This window comes from Netta rufina, assembly GCF_964035555.1.
Source record: "Netta rufina genome assembly, chromosome: Z".
Classification (NCBI taxonomy): Eukaryota; Metazoa; Chordata; class Aves; order Anseriformes; family Anatidae; genus Netta; species Netta rufina.
Genome location: NC_140126.1, coordinates 5978436 through 5998761, shown reverse-complemented (window position 1 = coordinate 5998761; position 20326 = coordinate 5978436). Strand labels below are relative to the sequence as shown.

Genomic DNA, 20326 nt, shown 5'->3' with positions numbered 1-20326 from the left:
CAAGCATCAGGGCTGTAGCCAAAAGCTACCCATGCTTGTGCAAGGCAGACAGTGAGCAGCACAGCCCAGCAGGGTCAGGCCATGCCCCAAAACCAGAACACACTTCAAATCACTGGCTGTCCCCACATCAGGCAGAAGCAAGCTCCACAATAAAAAAAAAAAATCAAATTGACTTCCTTGCTGTCCCCCTTACACAGGGAGAAGACTAGGTGGAAGGGACCTCAGCCTCATTTTGGGTCCATGCCCCTAAAGAGGGGATCCCAACCCATCCACCCCCGACCAGGCAGGCATGAAGCAGCACAGGGAAGTGCTCAGCCCCTGCCAGAAGGTCAGAGAGGAGCGAGCACCTGGACAGGCAAGAGCCACATGCTGTGATGTTCCCTGCCTCACATCAGCACAGATGTTCTGCAGTGATAGAGACCAAGGCCAGCCTATGGGAGGGACCCTCCTGGAGAATTGGGGCACTGCCCTAACCCCATTTTGCCCTGCTTGCATGAGACGTGCTGCCAAGCAGACAGCAGCACACCCAGGTGTGCCCACCCTGCCGCATAGCCTAAAAAAGTAAAGACCATTTCCTCGCTCGCTCCACAACACATTTGTTTTGTGCTGCAGACACTGGCAGGTCTTATTTGTAAGATCATGAAATGGTCTGAAGCCTTACAAGAAGACGTCAATTAGATGCTCCAAGCCCTGCCATCAGCAGAAGGTCAAGCACACGGCGCGCCGTCTCGCCGGAGCTCAGCCCCGCGCCCCCCGCTTCCACCAGGCTGCTCCGAGGGGGGCTCTCTGCTTTCACAGTGCACCAGGAACTGGTGTGCAGCTGGGAGGGGCGGGGGGGGGGGAATAAAAGACTTTTTTCCCTTTAAACAGTCAGGCTAGATGTGTAACAGCTTCCCAACTTCAAGCCGTTTTGATCCAGCCAGCCCCCTCTCTGTTAAGTTCTGGCAAGAGACAGGCACAAAGCACCAATTAAACAAAGACGAGTTATGCTTTTTCTGTCAGGCAAAAAGAAAGAGGGGGGGGTAAAGCAAAGGGGGGGAAGGAGAAAAAAAAAAAAAAAAAGATTCCAGCCCTGAAGTCATTTTGCTTTCAAAACAAGCTGTCAAGGCAGCTCCTCTCCTCCTGTGGAGGAAGAGCAAGGAGCACCCACACACGCTGTGTGGCATCAGTTATCTGGCTGCACCACCAGGCACTTGGCACGTCAGGCCCAGCCGTGCCCCCGGTTTTCCCCAGGGCATCCATCAAAACCTTTGACAGGGCACGAGAGCAACAGATTCCTGGTGAAGATGGGCTGAGCACAGCCCCACCAGCTCCCTGACAGTCCCCGCTTATGGCCATTAGGCTGGAGGGAGAAAATACGAAACCCAGGAGCAGCACGTTTTCAGAGTACTAACTCATCTGGACACCTGAGGAACTCTCTTTTTCCAAGGCAAATATGCTCACAGGTGGCACAGCAAGCAAAGCCTGCCTTTTGTGGCATCCAGGTGACCCGTTTTGAAGCCTGCCTACACGGCCAGCAGCAACCCCGCCTCACAGCTGAGCTCAGGACAGCAAGCAGAGAGGTTCTCCCATGCACACCACATCGCTGCTTTCTTCACCCAGCCCAGGGAAATCAGTGCTGCTGGGTGAAACCAAGCTACCTGCCGTCAGGACGCACTGCTGAGGTGCCACAGAACCCATTCCAGGAGCACAGACACAGCAACCTCTTCATCACCTCAGCAATGAGCATCTCCCGAGCACCAGCAAGCTGTGCCCGAGTCTCACCCAGCAAGCACCAGTCCTGCAGATGGCTGCATTACAGAGGTCCCTCCAGGCTTTATTTTTTTGCATGTCATTGAGGAAAATAAATAGCAAGTGTAACCACTTCGGGCTGGAAAAGGGCACGGATTTCAGCAGTGCACACAGACTGAGCCCAGCTTTAATATTGCGTTTGCTACCACGGCTGAACCCCCTCTGCAGAGCCCGTTGGTACTGGATCGGAGGTGCACAGGCTCAGCATCGCTTCCAGTTCTCCCTCAGTGAGCAGCATCCAGCTACAGCTGCAAGGTCACCCCCAGGAGCAAACGTACAATCTCCTTCCAACTGGGCAGCACTCGTGCTGGGCTGACCTCTCCCAAGGAGGGGTTTGCTCTACCACATTAGCAGGGAGCACCCCACAATTAGGAGGGAAGAGGACCCCTGCCCTGCTCTGGCTGCTGGGGCTGGCAGCACGCGCTCTTGCTCGCTACAAGTGCCCTGCTCATTAGCATGGGGTCACTCAGCTGCAGCAGGGCACAGGCTCCGCTCGGTTGTTGCAACACCACTCACGTCCACTGCCATGGAAGTGCTGAATTTCCTCTAAGAGCTCTGAAGCTTTCGGTTTGAATTTAAGGGAGAGAAAAAAAAAATCCCACATAAAGAAGAGCAGGATCTTTGTAAACATATCAGAGGAAGAAAAGAAAGTGAATCTTTGAGCCTCTTGACCTTGGCAATGTCCTTATAATTACAAGCCTATTTATTTTCAGTTAAACCCCAACTATTGAACAGACAGTGTCAAGTTGTTTTTTCTGAGCAGGTGATTACCCTGCCTGACTAATCTAATGAAAATTATCAGGAGGCTACTGACCTCTCACTACGCACACTAAATAATGCACAAAGCTTCAGGATCAGACAGGCAAATCATAGCCCTGCCTTATCTTATCACTTTCTATACAGCTCCAGGCTTGTTCTGCTCATGTTTGGCTGTGTTAGCCAAATGCTATCTCAGTGGAAACAACAGCGAAGCCAGCCCCGAGAATTGCACAGCAAAAAGTTACCTCCGTAAGATTTATTTTTATAGGAGACAAGAGCTGCAGCAGCAGATATATTTGGTCTTTTAGTTGCTGTCTGGCTCCTGGGCATGTAGGAAAAGGTGGTGGTCCCCTGGCATAGGGCTTTGGGAAGAAGCAGCATTGTCCTGGGACTTGGATGAAGGGTACAAGGCAAGGAGTAAAGAAAGCAGCACGCAGAGAAAGGAATATTTTAGGACAGGATATTTTGCAGACGGGAAAACCCACCCCTCCACCGTATCCTCTCAAAAAATATATATTTCTAATCACTCCTGCAGGCAGGACTAGCCACCCAGGTGCCACAACAGGGGAGCAAGACCACAGCAGGAGGGTGCCACTGGGGATGCTGCATACCCAGCCCCAGGTATGCTCCAAGGAATGGGGATCAGCAGCAGCTCTGCCCCACTCACTGCAACTCCCCTCTCCTTTGGGGAAAGGAGCAGCTAGAGCAGCAGCTGAAAGGGACAGGAACTACAGCTAGCAATTACAGAGACGAGACTTAAAAAGGGAGCCACAGAGAGGTTATCACACGCTCCCTGTGCAGCCTCAGCTTGAGCAGCATTCACAGCTAGAGAAATAGATTGCACAGGGGAGACTTCAGGCCTTAAACAAGTTTCCACCTGGGAAGCTACAGAGAACTGTGGAAAAAGCCCTGCTACAAAGGACAATTTAAGTTTAGCTTTTAAGCACCTCCCCAAGCATGAAACCCACACTACCAGAGAAGACACCCCTCCTGCCCAGACCCACCCTCACACACTCATTGCCTCGAGGTCCTTCAGACCCTCCAGGACTGAAGCCCATTGCTCACCGCCATCCAGAAGCTTCCGTACACAACTTTTGCAAACCCTCACCAGCCCCAGGAGTCCCTCCCAGCAGCCTGCCCTCTCCCAGCAGCACCTCCCCTTCCTCCAAAGCTCTCCCCATGCCCCAAGCACCTGATTTATCCTCCCACCCTGGCTATCGTGGGACTTGAGTCGCTTTGCTCCACTTGGGGAGGTGCTAAGCAAGACACAGGTGAGCAGGGTTCCTCACCTCTCAAATGGCCAGTTCCTCTCCTTTTGCAGGCTTTCTGAAGGAGAGGGGGGTGAGCAACCTCCTCCAAACCCAGCAGGAGCAACAAGCACCAAGGTGGGTTCAGGCACAACAGAAGAGGGAACAAGAGAAATTATAGAAAGATGGGCAGGAAATAGCTCAAGATTCAGCTTTGGGAAAATACCAGCTAACACATGCAAGGAAAATGATCCATGGCAGAAATATTCAAAGGGAAGCAGAAATCTGGGAAAAATTAATGTCCACAGCAGCAATTGAGGGGGGACAGCGAGCAGGCACGGCTCTGGAGCAGAGGCTCCCACCTCTGCAGGAGGGAGGAGGCGCTGGTGTCACTCTGGTGTGCCCATGCCCTTTTCCCAAGGTGTCTTCAAAGCCTGGCTGTGCTGTCTGGGCAGGGGATGGCTAAAAGGGTTAACTGGCCAGCACTCAGCAAAAGGAGGGTCCTTTGTTTTTCTTCTCCCCCCCCCCCCACTCTGGGTTGTAGCAAGCTGTCTGTTGCTGTGGCATCCAAGCCCCTTCTGGAAGAAGTTAGAAGGATAATTAAATTCCTCCATCTCCTAGCCTGGGTGACAGGAGCAACCTCGGGCGTACTGCTCGTTGAAGCCAGCGCTGTAATTGCTTGTGTCACAGCCTTGCTCCAGCCACGTGTGCTGGTTCTGCCCTTGAAAAAGCCCAGGCACCGCTCCGTTTGTGCCTCCATGGAGCAGCCGCAGGGCACCTTCCTTCCCTGGGCACGGCAGCGAGCGCTGGGGCTGCGAGAGGGACGTGGGCTGGGTGAAAGCAGCACTGCTGCACTGAGTGATGTACCTCTGAACTGCCAGCCTTCCTGTTACATGCTGCCCTGGTGGGGCAGGGGGACCTGAGGAGGTGCTGTGCAGAGCCTGGAGGGTGTGAAATGGGAGGAAGGGGTGGATGTAAAACCGTAGGGCATAAATGGCAGGGCTGGCACTGTGTGGAATCTCCTGCTCCAGTGCCTGCAGCAGCTCCCAGCTCTTTGCACCAGTTGCTCCAGTGCTGGGGCAGTGTTTATCGCCTCCTGCTGCTGGTGCCCAGCCAGCTCCCCCTCTGCTCGCACAGTGGCAGGGGGCTGTGACGCCCGGGAGGCACTGCAGCACACAGGCACTTGCAAACTTGTGTTCTGCGGAGGTTTCTCCTCTCCCAGGCCTGGCTTCCAGCTGGAGACACGTGTCTGTGCTTGTCCCCAGCAGAGGCATCCTCCTAGGCTGCTCCCTGCCAGCAGAGCGTGGCAGAGCATCAGTGACAGCCGCCAGGGACAACGGCACAACTCACCGTGCACGGACAAGTGCTCGCCTTCCTTGCTGGAAGCTGGCAGACAAGCTGTTGTTAGTGTCCCTTGGCCTGGCTGAGCTGGAACCCAGCTCGTTGGATGTATGCTCACCAACAAAACCTGGGTCAGATGCCCCCTCCAGCCCCAGGAGGAAAAAGGGATTGCACTGAGCCCTTACCCTTGCACACCTCACCCCAGCACCTCTTCTCTAGTGCAATCCCTGGCTCTGCTGCTTCTCAGCACCCGCTGCCAGCTGATCCCAGTGTGGCCCAAGCAACAGGGGGAAAAGGAAGCTGAAATCTGTTTCTCTTCATGCATCCAGCAGCAGAGCTGTTGCTCCAGCCCCCAGGCCTTTCTGCCAGTGACAGCGGAGGCAGGAGGAGCCCAGCTGCTCTCCCCCAAGGCAGGGATGGAGCAGGGGGAGCTGCTGCAGGGCCAGCACTTAAGAAAAAAGCATCTTCAGGCTGACAACTCAGCAAATCTGATCTGGAACTGGCAAGAGAAAATGAATGTAAAGCCTTCAAATGTCATTTGAGGGGTTTGACTGCCAGAAGAGCTAGAGACAGACAGATAAGCGCACAGCACTGAACAGAGGGACGGATGCTCTGCTTTTGTCTAGGCAAGGAGAATTTACTAATGTGTCCCGCAGCTGGCATGAGCTGTCAGCAACTCAAGAAATCTGGTTTTCTGCCACCAACTCTGCTCTGGGACCTCCAGGAAATCCCAAAGCCATTCCAGGTTGCAGTTTCCTCTCTTTGCAGGCACTGATAGTTCCCCGCATCCCCAAGGCTGTGGCGAGGCTCAAGGCTGACCGTGGTAATGTGCCATGGCAAGCAGCCCCCAGGAGCCCCCCAGAACTACGTGCAGGTGTGGGTTTCATTGTGCAATAAGCCAAGACCCAGCCACTGGCCAGCCCATCCTAACTTCTTGTTGTGAGAGGCAAACTCAAAACCATCCTTCCTTTGCCACTGATGCCTCCTGACATGGGCAGGTGGCATTGTCTTCTGTCATTGCCAGCTGCAGATAAAGATGTGCCAAAATTAGGAAGCACAAATCCTGTATGCTCTTGATGTCAGGGACCCACCTTGGGTGCTGAAGTTACCCTCCATCCCTGTTTCTTGGAGGAGGAGGCTAGATGGACCTGAAGTCGCTGGTCCAGAGCAAAAAGGGATGAGGGGCCTGGGATGTGCCACAACGTTTGGGTTCACAGAGCCCAGCCTGCACGTTCTGCAGGCAAAATATCTGCAGACAACAGAGGGAGCCCCCCAAAAATGCACTGGGAGTGTGTCATGGCCAAAACTGTCGTCCAGCCCACATGCTCCCTGCTGCATCACCTTCAGCGTTAGCCAGTGCTCCGTGCCTGCCACAGTCCCTGCTTTCATGAATGAGATTAAAAACTAGATGCACCAACATACCCAATGGGCCTGTCAAACTAATAACATTAGGAGGACTGGAGATACTGCAGCAGCAAGGGCCAGCCCCTGCTCCAGAGTCCTCGCAGAAATCACGCACGCAGGAGACAGAAAAGCCTCCGCCGTTCCCGGAACCAGGTCAATAAAAGCACAGACAACTCCATCCAGAGACGGAGACTTTTTATGAATCACAAGAAAGAGCAGCTTCAGCTCCCTCGGCTGCAGACAGGTGGGCAGGCACGGCAGGGCGAGCGGGGGAACGTGTCTGTGCAACACGTGTGCGGGTGTGCAGCGAGAGGAAACAGTGCAGCAGAGCTGGGACAAACAGCAACCTCTCGTCCACCCCAAGCCGGGTTCCCAAATTGAACAGCCTCCAGCATGCCAGCAAAATGCGCTTCTTTCGGGTGTTTCCAGAACAAACCCATCCCCTCCCCAAATTAGTAGGTATTCATGGGTGCACCTTTGCTGTAGTGCTGTTGTTTCCAGAGCTCCTGGCTACGTGAGAAGCCCGGAGGACTGGACAGAGCTTTTTTGATCAAATCTCAGAGCAACAGCGGCGTTTTGTTCTCTTTTCTTTTCTTTTTCTTTCTTTTTTTTTTTTTTTTTTTTTAATGCATTTATTTTTCAATCCGCCAGTTGAGAAGCCGAGGAAGCGATGCCCAAAGGAAGGTAAATCACACATCGGAGAAGCCTGGGACAAGCTGCCTGCCCTTTGCACCCCAGAGCCACGGTCTAACTGCAGGAGAGGATGTGTCCTCATTATCACCAGCCTTATTTTTAGTTCCTGGACAAAATGATCATGGAGTGAAGCCTGGCTGCTGTATTCCAGGCAGACACACTTGATTTCAGGAGCTGACGATCACGCCAGCCCCAAGGACCATAGCAGGGTCCTGTGCGTTCCTGCGTCCAGCCTCCACGTTATTCTCACCCATGCTCCGGAGATTGGGAAAGCCACCAGAGACCACGAGATGTAGGACAAATACCAGGCTGCAACTTTGCGAACAAAATGCATTCACTGGCTTAACACCCACATAATTAAAAGCAGGCGCATCCCTTGGTAATTACCAGCACGGGGATGTGCCTGGCTCTGTGTTTGCTTTAGGGGGCCGCTGGTGCTACCTACAAAAGCAAAGCTGGTTGCCAGTCCCTCTGCAGAGCGAGGCTGCTCACAGTGCTGGGAAAACAAGGAGCTGAGCCTGCCTTGCCCCCAGGGTCCCCTTCTGCCCCCATCCGAGCAGGAGCACCAGTAGCTCCACCTGGCTCCTGCCGGCTCTGAGCACCGCGGCTGGAAATGGGCGACTCGTGCTGCTGGGGAGCGAACTGATGCAGCAAAGATGAAGTGACTCGAGGAATAAAAAGCAGGGAGCAGGAGCAGTCCCAGAGCTGCTCTGTCCCTCCTCTCAGAGGGGTGCCCAGCCCCTGGATAAGCCAGGTCTCAGTTGGTCCCGTGTCCCCTCCATCCCCCCGCCAGCTGTTGTGAATGCAACTAGCCCTCCTTCCCCATCCCATCTACTGCAGACCTCTCCAGCCTTCCTCGTCTGCCCTCCCCAAGCAGGGAGCAGCACAAACCCACCCCCTGGGGGAGAGGGAGGGGAGATTTCCCCCATCGTGGTGCTGGGATTAATCTTTCTGTCTGCTGCAGCTTCCTTTCGCTCGGTGTCTCTGCAGACATCGTTTGAAGCCAGCAAGTGCCCCAGAGGGCAATGCAAGTCACCTGAAGGGAAACAGCTTCCTCTGGTGCTGACATTTGGGCTGCCCCCGGGACAGGGGGCATCGATGACATCTTTAGGGTGTCACGGCTAATTAGAGCCCTGACTATACCCTCTAATTAGGTAACACCTTCAGACAAGCCACCCTCTCCCCTACAAACCACATCACCGCCTTCGGATACCATCCCTAATCGACTTAAAAGCGCTCCGTCCCAGCCCTCCTTCCACTTCACAGGGCAGCCCAAAAATCAATAAAGCCCCGAGCTGGCTGCAGGAGGCCAAGCACAGCCGGGGATGCAGCACCAGCAAGGATGCACACCCGCCTCTGGCTGGGGCAGAAGGCAAGCAGCAGTACATCGTCCTCTGCCCTCCCATCTCCAGTCCTCCCAGAACTACTGGGAGCACACAGCACAGCCTGCTTCGGGAGAACGGGTATATTTGGGATGTGTCAGTGTCCTCCTTAAAATGCTGCCTGGGGGCTTGGGAAAGAAGCTGTGCTCAGGCTCCCCGTGTCTGGCAGCCAGAAGGCATTTGAGAACTGACCACTTAGAAATTACTGCGCCAGGCTGTTATCAAGCTTCAGCATTTCAGTCCAGAAGCTTGACTTCTGTTTTCATTAAGTGATGAATAAACTGAAAGTGTCTGGATGTTTTCAGTTTCCCACCAGTGCAAAATTTTTAGCAGATAACCAAAAAAAAAAAAAAAAAAAAAAAAAAAAAAGAAAACAACCCCAAGCCAAAAAAAAAAAAAAAAAAAAAAAACACAAGCCAAAACAAAACAAAATAGAAAAACAACCTGCAAACATGCTGAGCAGAAACTATCAAAATTCATAGAAGATAAATATTGAATCCTTCCAAGCCTGCTATGAGAACAATGTCTCTTTATTTGCTTTTTCACGAGGTTTGTTATAACAAGAGAGATACTACAGTATGCAGTGCTTCAATATACACACACGCATTCACAGCTGGAATAATAGACTTTAAGGACAAAAGGCAATATTACAGTTGGATTTATGCAGAAATGCATAAGCACGCCTTCATCAACACGTTCTTTGCACCCTTCCCAGCTACACACGTGGACACAGATATTTCGTATGTCCACACACGCACACACCACGTTCCGGATCGATCCGAACCACTCATTAAATCAGCCTCTCTAAAGTTTCTGCTGCTTTGGGAAAACATGACCCCGAGGAGACATCACACGTGAACTTAACATCCAGCAGAAAATGAAACCATAACACGCTTCGTCTTGAAAGCGAACCCCCCCCCCCCCCCCCCCCCCAGCCTAACTCAATCCCCGCTCTGGACAAAGCCTCTGGAGAGGAATTAAAACCATGCTAGGTGTTTCCTGGATTTCCCAAATTCCCCGGAGACTCTCTGGCTGCGTCCACCTCCTTCTCGCTTCGGAGATGTTTCCGGCTGAGCGCTCCCATCCCCGCTCCTGCTGCGGAGAAATGCCGCGGGTCCTGCGGGGCTGCAGCCGGAGAGCCGCGTCCTGCCCACGCCGTGGTGACACGATGGGGACCGAGGACCAGTGGCCCGGGTCAGCCCCTGGCCCCCGCTGGGGTTTAATTCCTGCCAAACGTGCAGGGGAATTGTGCAAGGGGGTTGAATGGGTCAAGAGCAGCTTTTGCATCTCCCCATTCCCAACAAAGGGATTCCAGCAGATCTCGTGCCCCCTAGTGTCATCCTGGCGAAGGGACCGGCACCGGACCGGGACCAGGACCAGACCAGGACCACCCGCTGCCACCCCTCCGTGCTCTGCCCCAGACTGCACCAGGGACTTTGCTCACGTTATGGCCAGCGGTGGCCAAACTCTGGTGTCCTGCTGGTCCCCAGACCACAGCTACGCACCGTTTCCTCCAGGCATCCTGCCCTGGGGAAGGGCAGCGCAGCCACGCTCGCTGGCCCTGCCGAGTCCCCCAGGGCTGTGACATCCCCGCAGGTGTCCCTGTGCCCGGCATGGTGCCACCTCCCTGACAGTCCCGCAGAACCCCAGCAAAACCTTCCCCACCAGCAGATAGCCCGAGCGGTGTCCCTGGAGAGGGGCCAAGAGGAGGAGGCAGAGAGCATCTGCAGTGGCCACTGTCCAGAACACTACTCCTCCTAAAAATAGATGGTCCCTGGAAGGGCACGGCCCTCCCAGCTAACGGGGACAGGCAGAGTTAGGAGCTCAAGGTTTGGGATGATGAAACTTCAAAATGCACAACAGACTTCTGCATCAAGTCCCGTTCTCGTGCCTGCGCCAGGCCAGCACCTGTGGCACTGAGCTCTGTGTGTTAGCACGAGAAGCGATGCACAAAACCAGCCAAGGGTCAGCAGCCCTGTGTGCCAGCTCCTGGGAAAATCCCAAATTTGTTGTGATGCTGATGGGTGTGAGTGGGACTGAAGCACCCAGCTGATCCCATACATGCAGCACCTAAATGAGAGGTGTGCGCTGGACGGGAGTGCAGGGAGTGTGCATCGAGAATACACACTGGCCTCAGTTTCCCCATTTGTCCTGCAGCCCCCATGCAGCTCTCCTTCCCTCATTTTGCTCCTCTTACCTTGCTGAACCATCAGGTTTTGTGGGGAGAGGCACAGCGGTCTCCTGACCCCCTCCCAAACAGCACTTGGAGCACCACCCTCTTCCAGCGTGTGCTAGCAGCACACAAACCAAGCTCGGCAACCCACCACCAAAATTTGGAGGAATTCTCCCCAGGGCACTGACCTGGGTATGCTGCTTCCTTCTGCAACACCGAGCAGGGACTATAGCTTAGAATAATGGGGAAGTAACTCAGTTCAATGCTGACAAAGCATCACAAGCCCCAGCGGGGTGGGAGGGGAGGAGGTGTCCTTCCCTCGCGCTGCCATGCCTGGTATACATCATGTTTAGGGCCAGGCATACGTCACCGACACAAAATGGACAAATTGGAGGGATTTCAGAAAAACGAGCGACAAAAATGATCAGGAGGCAGAAAGGATTGATTTACTAGGGGAGATTAAAAGAGCTGCGATCGGTCTAGCTGGGCTGAGCAAGTACTGACAGAGTGAGTTGGATGCTAATCTGCAAATGGGATGAAAACGATAGGAATAATTTAGCGTCTTCATTAGGAATGGTATGAAATCAAGGGGAACTCAGGGCTGAGTATGTTGGTGAGGCATAACAATAAATGAATAAAAATAAAAAGCAACAACCCCAAACAAAACTCCTTTCCTAGTTGCCCATGGTTTAGTTTCTAACAAAACACACAACGTCTGCAAAACTCCCTCTGCCAAGGGCAGCATCCCTGGGAGCAACCCTGCCTCTCAGCCCAAGGTGTGCGCACACACACGCGTGCACACTCACACACACGGACACACAGAGCCCTTTCCCACCCCGATTTGCACCCAGGAGAGCAGCAGGGCCCCGTGAGGACGGCAGCATGGTGCTTGCTGAGGGAAGAGCCGTGCCGAGGGTGCCGTTGCTCACCCAGCTCTGCGCGGGGTGAGGTGCTGAGGCGGCTCCTGCAGACTCGCGGCCGTGAGCCTGGCGGCGAGCGCTCCGATATTTACGCACCAACAGCACATTACTCAGCAACTCCCGCCTGTCAGGCGTAATGGCAGCGGCAGCAATAACAAATGACAGAGCCCAGTCAAGCTCCCCGGCCGCGCGCCCAGCCCCGGCAGGAGCAGGATGCGTCCCTCCAGCTCCACAGGGGATTACCTGAGGGTGGCCAGGAGTGCCGGCTTGCACCCACAGAGCTCCCACCGCCACTTTTGGAGAGACATCTCCGAAAGCTGAGGTCGACTGCAGTTATTTGCACTGCTATGTGTATCACGAGCTCTGTGGCTCTGTGGGGACCAGGGGCTGCTTCCTCCTCTGGTTCAGGAGGTGCTGGGCACCTTCCACAGGAGGGCTCAGCACCTCGGCAGGAGCGGCTCTGCTCAGGGCAAATCAGACCAAAGGCAAGGCACGATCGTCAGCTCATGGCTTGGCCTGCTCTGACAATAGGCTCGGATGAAGTTATCCGAAAGGGCTGTTGCAAAGAAGTCTGGCAGGCACGGGGCTCTCATTTCCAAAGCACAGCCCATCTCTGGACAGTCTGCCCTCCCTGGCAAGCCGTGGTCCCAGCACCTATTCCCAGTGAGATGTCTAGCCAGGCACGAGCATCTTTGCACATCCCCAGCCATCACAGCAAAGCTCAACTCCTCACGGCGGGGCAGGGAGCGAGAACAGCTGCCAGAGCTAAATTTGCAAAATCCTAGCAGAAATCGGTGAGGTCCGGAGCAAAAGGCAACCTGAGGAAAGGACCTCTGGGCTTATCCCACTAATAAAAACACAAAGAGACCCGAAAAAGCAACCGAAGTGCTCGGCAGGCAATTCCCCTTCTGCAACCTGTGCTACAGAAACGTGTATATGAGCACGGGGTGGGGAAGAAAGGGGAAGACTGTTTATCGGCTTTCTAAGAGGGAGAGGGAGAAATGCCAATCTCTATACCAAAAAGAAAAAAGAAAAAAAAAAAAAAAAAGTTTAGTGGATTAAGAAACAATGGCTGGAGGAACATGGGGAAGCCGAAACACGCAAAGCAGGTCCTGTCCCCGGTGAGGGCAGCCTGGAGTAGCTCACGCACCAGTTAGAGTCCCGATCTGGATTTAGGATTGCAGAGGGGAAGTCACCAAGATGTGGAGATGTCAGGGAGTTTGTGCAGCACAGGGAACGGTGTGTGTTATGCAATTCTGGAAAGCAGCCCTCGTCGCGCTTGGGGTGAGCTGCCGAGCCCGGGGAGAGCAGATCCAGAGGCACGCCAGATGATATTCTTATAAAATCAACACCACCCCCCCAACCCCAAATAAATAAAACACCAAAAAAAAATAAATAATAATAAAAATAAAAGAACAAAACGTAAAAATCAGCGCTGCCACGGCAGAGGAGAGGGCAGGTTGAGCTTTTGGAGAAAGGAGGCAAAACTCTTGCTCTCCCGCCCGGGAAATCCATAGGCTGCAGCTGACAAAGAGCCCCCCCGCAACCTCGGCTCCGGCACGGCTAATGCAATGCAGCAGGCGGCCGGGCTCATCCCCTCCCTGCCTGCAACCTGGTGCGGAGGCAGCGGCGGCAGCGCCGCGCTCCCGGCCGGGGGGACGCGGGGCCGGGGGGACGCGGTGGCGCTGGGGGGGGTGGTGGCGAGGACACGGGGACACACGGACACGGGGACACCCCACGGACACCCGGAGCGGGAAGTGAACTTGCCCTAAATTCTTTCCCCGTGGGTTTCGCCCCCCCCCCCCTTGCCCCGCTGGCGGCGGCGGGGTCCACGGCGGGGCGCGGACACGCGTGGGAAGGTGCGTGGAGGGTTGGGGGGGGGTGGTGGAAGAGGAGGCGTGGAGAGGGGAAGGCAGCGATCCCGGCCGCCCCCATCGGCAGCAGAAAAGCAGCAGCGTTTCGGCGCAGGGCGGCTGGCACCGCGGACCCCCCGACCCAGCCTCTCCCTCCCCATCTCCCACCACCCACCTCCCCCCAACCCCAACCCCAACCCCACCCCACACCCACCCCCATACACAACCCCCGGGCGCCCCCGTACTCACGGCTCCCTCCTCGCCGCCGCTCCCGGCTCTACCCCATGCAACCACCGGCTGCTTCTGCACCGGCTCGGGGGCTATAAGCTCTTTTAAACTCCACCACATAACCCATGTGACCGCAGAAGCCACTGGTAAGGAGCGCCGGGGAGCCAGCGATGAGCTCAGCCCGCACCCCCCGGCACAGCGCCGCGGCCGCGCTCCCGGCCCCGCCGCGCACGCCCGCCCCACGCCCGCACCCCCCCACCCACCCTTTGATTTATTTATTTCCCCCCCCTCCCCGTTTCTCTCCCCCCCATACCCACGCGTGAGCCTCTCCACGAGAGCCTTTGCGTGCGCCCCCGAGGGCCCCGCAGCCCCCTTTCCGCCCCCACGCCACGCCACGCACACGCGTGGGTGCTGCCCCGCGGATGCTGAGCAAGGGGAGAGGGGGGCACTGCATGCCCCCCCCTTGCACACGCACTCTGGTGGATGCACCGTGCATGCTTGCACACGCACCCCACACGCAGGAGCACCCCACGCACCCTCCGTGTGCACCCCATGTGCACCTCTCTGAGACACAGACCCCACGCACCCACTCGCACACTGCCCACTGGTGGGTGGCATGGCACACTGTGGCCACACACGCCCCCTTGCACGCCCTCTCCGAGCACCGAAGTGCCACCAAAATGAAAAACCTGGGCACACACACACACAGATGGCACCCACGGGTCCCTGCTCCCACACCCTCCTGCACACCCATTGCAAACCGCCCCCCGGCTGCGGGTTCACCCAGCTCCCCAGTGCACAGCTGTCCCACAGGCTGCAGGGCAAGGAGGACAGAGGTGCCATGCACCAGGCTGCTCCAGCAGCCGTGGCACTGTGTGATTTGGGAGTGCCAGGATTAATTGCACGGGGGGGGGAGGACGGGAGCCAGGCGTGAGGTTTGGGTGTGCAAGAGGCTGGGACAGGCAGGCCTGGCCGGGCAGGTGCAGGCGTGTGCTGCTGGGGCACGCCAGCAACACGTGGGAGAAGGCAGAGCTGGCAGGCAGAGGGCTCCGCAGCGAGCTGAGTTATGGAAAATGACTCTTTCCAAGGAATTGCTAAAATTAAAGCAGCGGTGAGGCCAAAGGAGCAGGAGCCAAAGGGGAGGGTGAGCAAGGACAGCCCCGGGGCAAGGAAGGGCAGCGGGCAGGAGGCGAGAAGCAGGCATCTTTGCAGGGCTCCCACGTTCCCTCACACCTGCCACCTCTGTGGGCAACTGCCAGCACCTGGGGGGGCTTGGGGCAGGCTGGTTGGCACCAAGGTGGCACCAGCTGCAGGTCCCATGGGACAGGGAATTGGGGGGAGCAGCCCTTCCCAGCCACATCCCCAGCTCGGCTGCTGCTGTGTGCATAGATGCCTTGGTTTCCCCACTCCTGCGAGAGACAGATGCCCATGCAGATGCAGCTCGCTCGCTGCCAGGGGCTCCGTGCCCACTGGGCATCGAGTGGAGATATTTCAGGAGCCCTGGGGAGTCCTACGGCAGCTGCAGCAGGGCTGGGGTGCTGCTGGCTGGACATCAGCCCTCGGGTCGGCAGCGAGGGCTGCTCCAGCTTCCAGATATCCAAACACTGCAGGCACAAATCCCCGTGACTCAGGAAGCAACGCACGCGAGAGAACTCCGCAGAGGGCTTGGGAGAAATACTCCCCTTGGCGTGTTCCCACCCTCCCTGGCATCCCAGGACTTCTCCTCAGCTGCACAAAACAACAGGAGCAACAAGAACAACAAAACTTTCTTCCTGGTCTTCCTGCTAAAGAAAAAAAAAACATAAAAGGAAAAGCTAATCTTTGGGCAAACCTAGAAAAGTCGCTCTGTTTTATTCCAACTAGGTGTAAGCTGATGGAGTAAAGGATGCCACCCCTTCCTGCAGTCCTGGCCTCACCCAGGCACCGTGACACAGGCAGAGGAAGGGGGCTGGGTGGAAGCCAGGTTTCATCCAGTTTTTCATTGATGCTACTAAAAGCCACTATTAATTGGATGGAAATAATGATGTTTTGTCTCAGACGAAGGTCCGCATTAAATTATCCATTTATTTTTAGTGTTTTTATCCATGAAGAATAATCAACATGTAGGGGCTCTGGGGGGATTTGTGGTAAATAATGCCAGGTCCTGCATGTATGAAAGGCAGGAGGAAAAGCTGATAGAGGAGTGGGACTATTCAACAGGTTGCAGCAGAGCTAGAGAAAGACGCTCCTGCGCAAAGGCTGCGGACCAAGTCACAAAATGGAAGAAGGGAAAAAAAAATCTCAACCTTTTCCTCATCTCTTAAACCCCACTGTCAGCCGGGGTCAGGGCTGAAAAGAGGGAGGAAAGGCTCTGGGGGCAGCAGCATCTCTTGGATGCTGCTGGGAAATGTCTCAGGAGAAGAGGTGGCTTCATGGGGACAGGGATGGAAAGCTGCTGCAGCACCAGCAGGTCCAGGAGGAGAGCTGGGCCCAGGGAAATGATTCAGCCTTAGCTTATGAGACAGCATCAGGCCATCACCACAGGCTGCTTCTCCCATCCATCTCCCACTGGGAGCTGCTTGGAGAAAGCAGGGGCTCATCACAAGCCTGTACACTGACGTTTAGCCAGGACACAGTCACCAAAAACACCACCGTGCCCCATTTCAGGCCCCTCGCCTGCCTCCAGCACTGCGGTACCCTGTGCAGGAGAGCGGCTGCTTCCCGGCTGCACAGTGAGGGTAGGATGGAGCCCAGTCCTGGTCGGATCCTGAACTTTCTGGGCCAGGCCTGGCCAGGTGTAAAGCAGTGCAGATCCCTCAGATACTTGGGACCAGAGTTCAGGGGATGGCACTCACCTGGTTGTACCCCAAAGCTGAGCGTATGTAAGGGGAAAACCCGGGCCGGTGCCTTTCCAAAACATTTATTTGATAATTCGTGGCAAACATCTGACTAAATTACTCACAGATTATTCAACCTTTGAGAGAGCTGATTGAGTGATTACTGGTGAATCATTTGTTCAAAGGAAAATGCCCAGATTCCTACTGTGAGCTACTGGCAGGCAACACAGGCGAGTTTCAGCACTCCAAAATCCCTGCTCCACCGAGTTCACATCGGCCCCTGGGTACACGCTCCTTGCTCACGGCTTCCCAGAAACATCCCCCGGGCTGAGCCCTCACCGTCACCAGGACCAAGGTGAATGGGGACGTGGGGAACCATTCCTTGAATTCCTGCTGGACTCAAGGCGAACAACAACACAGCAGGCTGAGCTGGGAGCCTTGTCTCTCGCCTGTGCACAAAAGAGATTCTCCAGAGGGGGAAAACTCTGCAACAATGGGGTGAGGAAACGTACAGGGTAGGCAAAGAAAGCAGCTAACCTGGCATGCTGCTCGCCAAAAAAAAAAAAAAAAGTAAAAATGATCTTGCAAGGAAGCAGGAAAATACAGGAGCTACAGAACCTGCGAGCTCTTTACCAGCCCGATTTAATCATCTTCCCAGCAAATGCTCCCCATGAGGAACGGGAGGGGAAAGCAGATCATGAAAAGATTGCAGGCAAAGGAATTCTGCCGGTACTCCTGGACTGATTAAAATTCCTCAGGACTCATGGCAGGAGAGATTATTTTATGTAAAGCTTCACCTTGCCTTTATTACATTTGCCAAACTTCTTCCTGTGGAGACAGAAGGGAACAGAGGGAGGTGCGTGCGAAAGACAAAGCCGGAGATAATAAGTGCAGGGCTTGGTGGTAGCTTGCCAGCCTGCACCTCATGTGCCTGGGCAGGCTGACTGATGCTGGTGAGCATCTGGATGCATGCAGGCAGCAAGGTGAGACCCAGGAGTGGCCATGGGGGGGGGAGGGGGGGTCCCAAAGCTGGGCAGGGTGTGCCACGGCCACACGGGTGTGCAAAAGTTTGCACAGGAGAAAATCCTGTTCTTGGTGCACCATGCTCATGGGCATCCAGTGTCCTGAATATGAGTTTGGGATGCCTTGGGTGTCGTGCTGCTGGAAGAACAAGACCCCACCGTTCAGCTTAAATACGTGGGAGATGTTTCTGAGTGCACTGAGGATGCCGCGCTCAGTGCACACTGTTACCAGGCTGCTCCTGCAAAACGGTGATTGGCACACGGCGAGACCCCTCGCTGCTACTGCCGGGTAAGATTTCGATGACAAAGTGCCTCCTGACACCTGTTATAAATAACGCCCGTCCCAGCACCCTCGGCACATGGCCCACTGCTGCCAGCTCCTCACTCGGGAGAGGCTCAGCGTGGGATGAAAGCCATATTTAACATACATTTTCACATATGTCCTTCTGAGCAAGGAGCAACAGGATAGGGATCTGGAAAAGGTTTCTCCCCACCCTTTTTTTTCCCCTCCATGCCCAAAGTGCAACCCCATGCTGTCTCAGGCAAGGACCAAAAAGTTACAGCCAACATTTTTGGCATTTCTGTTTCACGAATACCCTGAATTGCAGGACAGCTGTTGTAATGCTCCTGGAACTGGGGAATCAGCACCATAATCCTGTGCATTATGTTTTTTTTTGTTTTGTTTTGTTTTTTTTCTCCCACCTGGATCTCAGCACATCCTAGAGTAGATGCTGTCCTGCTGCTGGGGACAGGGGCCGTGGAGGTGTCCAGAGGGATGTGGCTGACACAAAGCAAACACATCCAGTGTGCATCTTCAGGAAGGGCCCCCCTCCAACAGGATCACACACAAACCAGCAATGTCTCCTGTCTTTTCCACATGGCCCAGGTACCCTCATTGCTGTGCAAAAAACACTGATGCCCTAACATTTGTAGCCCTTGCAAGGTTTGGGTACCTCTGCCACAAACTCTACCAGCCACCTCCCGTGAGAGCTGGCCCCAAGCCCTGCACCACACCGGCACAGCTGGCTCAGACGCTCCATCTCCCTGCAGATTAACACCTCGAGACAGGCCAGCATCTGCCACAGCGTGGCTCCTTCCTCCGCTAACACGAGTCCTTCCAGCACGAGTCGTCGTGCTCACACAGAAAGCAGAAGCCGGGGATTAGAGCAGCTTGAGGTTTTTAGCATGAAAAGGTCAGGTTAAAAGGAAAAGAGTGAAAGAGCAGCTTTTTGAAGGTCTTTCAGTGAGGAATTCTTGCAATCCCCTGCCCCTATAATTTTCAAAAGATTTTTCTTTTTTTTTGGGGGGGGGAATATTCATTTTATTTCTCTCTCTCTTTTTTTTTTTTTTTTTTTTTCCTTTCTATTTTTTCCTTTAGCTGAAGAGCACAATTCCCCCAGAAAACCACATTTGGGGAAAATATAATACTGCTGTTAAAAAAAAATAATTCTGCGCAATATCAGGAAAAATCAAAGGTGACTCAGTTTCAGTCAGAAACACCTGGCAAACATCAGTGCCTTTGGGGGAGAACAGGCAGAGAGAGGAGGGGGAGCTCCCCATCTCCCCAGCAGCCCCCACAAGGTCCCATTCGCTGCATTTGGAGAGGAGAGCCATGGTGTGAAAACTGCCACCCCAAATACGAAGCCTGGAAAGATGCCACCACCACCTCCTTCCCTGCATCCCTGGTCTCTCAGTAAGTATTTATCTTTCAGTGGTGCATTTCTCATAGTGATTTTTTTGGTTTCTTCTCCATAGGGTTTACCCTCAGGGCTCAGGAGCTCACCCAAATGAGTGAGACCGCCTTGGGCTAAGCCCCATCCTAACCCCATATCTCCTTGGTGCCCCTGTATGAGGCATATTTATGCCACAAGGATGGCTGACTCCCTCCTGTTATTCTTAATGAAGGCAGTATGGGCACAGCAAGACACCATATAGCACCCACAAAGGAGAAATATACTGTCCTCTTTATAATCCTCCACCACCTTCCTCTTCCTCCGTCTCCTCTCCTTCCATTACCCCTCCCTTCCTTTGGCCTCACCACTGCCAGTGCCAAAATTGGACAGATGTTTGCTTTTCTCTCCCACAACCTGGCAAAAATCACACAAAATTAAGCACATCTCTTTGCTTGACCCATGTTGAAATGTTTCAGTTACCACCCTTAAACATTCCTTTTTTTTTCCACTACAGATTTTTTTATTTATTTTTTTTTTGGCTCCTGCTTGGAACCAAGAAATTGATCATTTCTTTGAAAAAAAAAAAAAAAAAAAAAGCCAGAATAGGGCATTATGATCAATTGCACAACTTTTCATCATCTCCTCTGAGCAGGAAGGGCACCAACATGTTCAAAACTAAATTTTTGCAAACTTCCACTTAAAAAAAAATATCCCCTCACCCCCAAAAATTCTCCAACAGCCTCAGCTTGGAGCCTTTTATCAGAGCCCAAACACATCTGTTTTCACAAGAGAATTAATGGGTTTCTTCTCACTGGGTGTGCTTGATAGTGCCTGTTTTGGGTAATCCTTGCTGCCTGGTACAATATACTGCTGCAGAGACTGTCGAAACACTGGTACTGGAAGCATTCAACTGTCTACCGAGGAGACCTAATGGTGCAAATATTCTCCCCAAACTGCAAAACTTCCCCAGCCAACAGAGTTCAGCTGTGACTTCCCGAAAGGTGTTGAAAAATCTGGCAGGGCG

The 20326-nt window shown here is 54.2% G+C and overlaps 1 protein-coding gene across 1 annotated transcript in view; it reads right to left on the bottom strand.

Annotated features, from left to right (window-relative positions):
• Window positions 1-13870, bottom strand: part of CNTFR (ciliary neurotrophic factor receptor) — a gene marked incomplete at its 3' end in the record, with an annotated part of 174833 nt that extends 160963 nt beyond the window's left edge. The window contains exon 1 of the mRNA XM_084304802.1: window positions 13813-13870. The remainder of the gene's footprint in view (window positions 1-13812) is intronic.
• Between the last annotated feature and the right edge of the window lie 6456 nt (window positions 13871-20326).